Source organism: Arvicanthis niloticus, chromosome 2 (genome assembly GCF_011762505.2).
Source record: "Arvicanthis niloticus isolate mArvNil1 chromosome 2, mArvNil1.pat.X, whole genome shotgun sequence".
In the NCBI taxonomy this organism is placed as follows: Eukaryota; Metazoa; Chordata; class Mammalia; order Rodentia; family Muridae; genus Arvicanthis; species Arvicanthis niloticus.
Window position 1 is genome coordinate 45,403,045 of NC_047659.1, and position 6,000 is coordinate 45,409,044.

Genomic DNA, 6,000 nt, shown 5'->3' on the forward strand with positions numbered 1-6,000 from the left:
TAGGAAATGAGGTGGCCAGGACTTCCCTTGTCTGTAGGTGGCAAGGGTTGGTCTGTCCTGTGGAATGTGTCTACATGCTCTGAGCCTTCCCTACCCACAGGTGGGTTCCCTCCCCTGTGGTCTGAGGCGTGTTAATCAGCCTCTCCCATCTGGCAAGTGTCCCATGACTTTTCCAAAATTCCTGAGCTGACCAGGAATGTTAATTAGCCTCTCTCTTCTGAGGGGACAAGTGTTTCAAAGTTCCTGAGCTATCTCTTCACTACATAAAAAGACTCAAATAAATGCAAAAAACAAACAAACAAACAAACAAACAAACAAACAAAAAACCCAAACCAAGTCTTCCAACCTGAAGATCTGAAATCACAATTCTGGTAATAACATCCTTTTTTACTTTTTAAAATAATTACAATGAATAGCACGCTTCTAGAAGTCTACAAGCTCCCTGTCAGGAACATTATATTCTATGTGGCAGTGGCCATGGAATTTTGTAACACACACACAAGTGTTCCACCCCTTGTTTCTGGGAACCACCACCTTAGGTTTATGTGGAGAATTTTTTGGGCCTGGTTGGCAGGAATCTGACATTGGGTCAGGACCTGGAAGTAAGCTCAGTCAGGAATGTGATTTTAGGCTAGAACAAAGAAGTAGGCTTCAGGCAAGAATATGACTTTGGGTTAGGACAGGAAAGTAGGCTCAGATATCTTGGTCATCCCGATAAGCCTTTAGAAACAGCGATCAAGGAACTTTGTTTATTGCCTGCTTGTTCCTTGACTACTTGTGTCTATTGCCTTGCTAGTTCCTTAACCCAGAACTGACCTTATTACTTGCATGTGATTAAAATGGTATCAAAGCAGACTGGGAGAAAATAATCCTGCCTCAGCCTCAGAACTGGCTGGGGTCATGCAACAATGTTGTCTAATTGTCTTTTTCTTTTAAATCCTTGCTCCTGCCCTGGAAAACCTGTTGAATGACTGACCTGGCTTGGTCAGGTTTATACAATTTGTGTACAAAAAATATGAATCTTGAAAGAAGAGATCATCATGGACAATCCTTCCAGAATTCTTGTTATGTGGCAAAATAAATTAGAAACACCTGCTGAAGGACAGCCAAGAGTTTATAAGAAGCATGAAAGAGCAATGCCCAAGATAGCCAGACCTCTTTCAACCCATTACCTAGTGTTAGAAATGATCTGAACATAATTAAAACATGCCCTAGCCTTTTATATCACCAGTAAAGCATTTCACAATCGTTAGTTAAAAGTGATACATAATTTAAAGTTTTCTCAATATTTCTCCTAATGGATCACCAAATTATAACCCAAATAAGGGGCTGGAGAAATGGCTCACACCTTTAATCCCTGCATTTGGGATTAAAAGGCAGGTCAATCTCTGTGAGTCTAAGAGTAGCATGGTCTATTATAGTAAGTTCCAGGCCAGCCAAGAGCTGCATAGTGAGAGTCTCAAACAGACAGACAGACAGACAGACAGACAGACAAACACCAAAATCCCCAAAACAGACAAAGAAAATCTAGGAACTCTTCTAATTGCTGTTTAGAAATAGTGTCTCCACCATGCAGAAAACCAAGGACCTTTACCCTTCTTGTTCATGCTGGTGCCTTGCAACATTCTTCAGGAGTCTCTGTACATTTATGCATTTCTACAAAGTCTTAACACTTATCATCAATGTCTCCTCAGCATGAGAACAGCAATAACAAGAAGGTTTAAAATGTCACACCTTCCTTTTCAGTTGCAGGGGCATGGCAGTACACATACAGAGGTCTGAGTATTTACTTTCTCTCTCTCTCTCTCTCTCTCTCTCTCTCTCTCTCTCTCTCTCTTTCTTTCTTTCAAAAAGATTTATTTACTTATTTTATGTATATGAGTACACTGTAGCTGTCTTCAGACACACACCAGAAGTGGGCATCAGATCCCATTACAGATGGTTGTGAGCCACCATGTGGTTGCTGGGAATTGAACTCAGGACCTCTGGAAGAGCAATCAGTGTTTTTGAACGCTGAGCCAGCTTACCAGCCCCTTTACCAGGTTTCTTATTTATACTGGTTATGGTGTCAAAATGAGAGAGCCATTCAATGTAATAACCAATGACATGAGTAAATAACACTCAGATTTAGAGCTGGGTATGGCTGCTCACCACTGTAATTTCATAACAGAAAGGGAAGCAAGAAATTCAACATTATCCTTGGTTATGAACTGAGCTTGAGGCTGACTTGGGCCACACAAGACTTTGTATCAAACACATAATAATAACAATAACAACAACAACATCACACACACACACACACACACACACACACACACACACAAACACATCCCAAAAACTTACAGGCATATCTTATTCTTCAAGCTTGTAGACTCCTAGAAGTGTGATATACATTGCAACAGAATCATAAATACCCAGACTTTCAAAATGGGCAAAAACTGTGATTAACATTAAAAAAAATAACTTATATTCAGATTTTAAATGACCAAAATATTAACATCATATAAAAGAAGATAAATATTCATTAAACACATGAAAAGATGTTCATTAGTTATTAAAGAATTACAGATTAAACTACAATGAGATGTCTACCCCTGAAATGGCATAAAGAAAGAAGATACACAAAAACTGCTGGATGGTGGTGGCTCATGCTTTTAATCCCAGCACTTGGAGGCTGAGGCAGGTGGATCTCTGAGTTCAGGGATAGTCTGGTTTACACAGTGAGTTTCAGAACATCAGGGCTTCATAGAGAAGCCCTGCCTGGAAAAAAAAATAAAATTAAGTAAGTAAGTAAGTAAGTAAGTAAAGATACACAATAACTAAAGCCTGTGAGAGCCCAGTACCTCAGCTTTAGTGAGGTGGGAACAGGAGCAGTAGGAACTTGAGGCTATCCTTGGCTATGCATAGGATTCAAAATCAGGGAGGACGTATTTAAGACCTCATCTCAAAATAACAAAACAAAATAAACCCAACAAAACAACACAAAAAGAACAAAAAACCAAAACCCAAAACCAAACAAACCAACCAAATGTTTCCTGAAAAGTTGGGTGTGTCCTGTGTTGCTGTAGTTTGTAAAATGTTTCCACTTCTTTGCTACTTTCTTTCCTCTATTGTCTCACTCTGTAGCCCAGGTTGACTTTGAACTATTTTCCAGCCTCAGTCTCTTATAATGCTTGTGTTACAGGGATGTGGCACCATGCTTGGCCTTTTCTTATGAAATGTCACCTGAAGAGATGGCTCATGACCACCGGTAATGAGGTCTGGTGCTCTCTTCTGGCATATATTCATGCGGAACATACATAATAAGTAAATAAATGTTAAAAAAAACACCCTCATCAGTTTATCTTACAGCCCTGTGACTTAGAGAAATTAAAGTAAATAAACCTTTAAAAAAATAAAAAAACAGGGGCTGGAGAGATGGCTCAGAGGTTAAGAGCTCTTCCAGAGGTCCTGAGTTCAATTCCCAGCAACCACATGGTGGCTCACAACCATCTGTAAAGGGTGTGTCTGAGGACAGCAATGGTATACTCATATACATAAAATAAAATAAATAATTCTTTAAAAAAAATAAAATAAAAAAAATAAAAATAAAAAAACAAAAAACCTTATGAGTTTTACATAAGTAAATAAATCTTAAAAACAAAACAAAATCCATCATATAGCCCTGTGCCTAAGAGAAATTAAACTTACTTTTTCACCAAGACTTAAAATGAATATTTATAACTATATTATTTATAGTTTCTTCAAATTTAAAGTGACTCAAAGTTTTCTTTTTCCAGAGGAATATTCTATTGATTATTTGGTAATTTCATACCATGCACCCTGATCACACTCACTTCACAGTCCTCCCAGGTCTGCCTCCCCACCTTGCGCCCCCCCCCCCTTGAAGAAAGTAAGAAGCAGGAAGATGGTGAGAAGGAGAAGGAGTGGGAGGAGGAGGAGATTAAGAGAAGAGGAAGGAATCCAATTTGTGTTGCCCATATACTCACTGGAGCATGGTCACACTCCCCTTTAAGTGGCCAGCCCCTTAAAGAAAACAGAGTTTTCCCCACCTGCACCCCCACTAGAAGCCATCAATTGTGGAGAGTTACAATTTAGCATCTTCTTTTTTTTCTCTTTTTAAAATATTATTTATTTATTATTATTTATATAAGTACACTGTAGTTGTCTTCAGACACACCAGAAGAGGGCATTGGATCCCATTACAGATGTTTGTGAGCCACCATGTGGTTGCTGGGAATTGAACTCAGGACCTTTAGAAGAGCAGTCAGTGCTCTTAACCACTGAGCCATTTCTCCAGCCCTAGTATCTTTATCTTTATCACAATTTTTAAGAGTTCTCTTAGATGGTTTCCTGTCTAGGTTGTTAGTGTTACACCTTTCTCTCTCTCTCTCTCTCTCTCTCTCTCTCTCTCTCTCTCTCTCTCTCTCTCTCTCTCTCTCTTTTGTTTTTCGAGACAGGGTTTCACTGTATAGCCTTGGCTGTCCTGGAACTCACTCTGTAGGTCAGGCTGGCCTCGAACTCAGAAATCTGCCTGCCTCTGCCTCACAAGTGCTGGGATTAAAGGCATGCGCCACCACTGCCCTGCACACTGCTTTATTTTTTATTTTTTATTTTGTTTTAAATTTTTTATTTTTGTGCACATCATATGCATGCAGTACACATACAGGCCAGAAGAGGGCATCAGGACACTTGGAACTCGAGTTCCAGGGGTTTGTGTTAGTTTGTGTCAGGAACTGAACCTGAGTCCTCTGGAAGAGTGACAGGTGTTCTTAACCTCTGAGATCTCTCTCTAGCCTCCTCCCCCCCCCCCCTTCTTTTAGGTCTTTGAGAAACATCTTGTTTTGTAGTCTAAGCTGGCCTTGAATTTGTGAAATCTTCTTGTATCAAACTCCCAAATGGTGGAATTAAAGTTGTACATTAATACACCTGGCTTGCGGGGTGGGGTGGGGCAACCCCTTCTCTGTCTGTCTCTCATTCTCTCTCTGAGATAGCATTGAGATAGGATCTATGTAGCCTAGGCTGGCCTAGAAACTATGATTCTCCTGCTTCAGTGTCCCAAATGCTGGGATTACAAACATGAGCTGTGATCTGCAGTGCAAAATACTCTTATCCTTGGCTGGGATCCAGGGCCCCAAGCATGCTAAACAAGGGTTCACCCTGGTGATATTACACACATTCCTCTCAAATACAAATAAAACCATACAGAAAAGATAAAAGTTATAACTGAGAGATAAACACAGTTCTTTCCAAAATTAATATAAAGGCAGGCCCTTAACAAAATATTTGCATTTATTGGAGCTCTCTCCATTGCAAGAGAAGGAAAAACCCATTGGAAGCCTAAAAAGAGAATTACACTCAACCATCCACACAGTGAGGAAGAAGAGCTGCCTGTAGGCACCCGTGTCTGTGCCCTTGGTACATCAGCCCAGCCCCTCTGTCTCCAATACAGCCTCTGCACATGGGTTTCTCTTAACCCCAGCTCCGTGCTGGACTCTCTACAACTTCACAACATAGCAGAAGGGTCTTTTGTTTGCCAGGTCCACTTAGAACCCCTGGGAAGAAGTGACCATCCTAGCTAGCATCCAGTGTCCCTCTCTCAGCAAAGGGCAAGGAGGTAGTCATGGAGGACATCACAATATTAACATCTCAGTTTCTGTTTGTGGTCCAAATATGGGCCATCTCCCTTCTGTGTGCATAGCACAGTTACCAAATCAAGTGGCAACCATTGTGCCTACCTCAGGGCAAGTTATTCTGATATATGGTCACATTAAGACTTAACATGCAGAGGTGCAGAGGTCATTGCTATTTTACCTGCCAAAGTAATACTCATTCCATAGCCTTTAAAACAGCTCTTCGTTGGTCCTTTCTTCATTTTCTAAAAAAAAAAAAAAAAAAAAAAAAAAAAAAAAAAAAAAAAATTATTTGGTGAGGCAGGTTATTGTGTAGCCCAGGCTGTGCTTGATTATGTAGGAGCAGATGATTTTGAAGACCTGATCT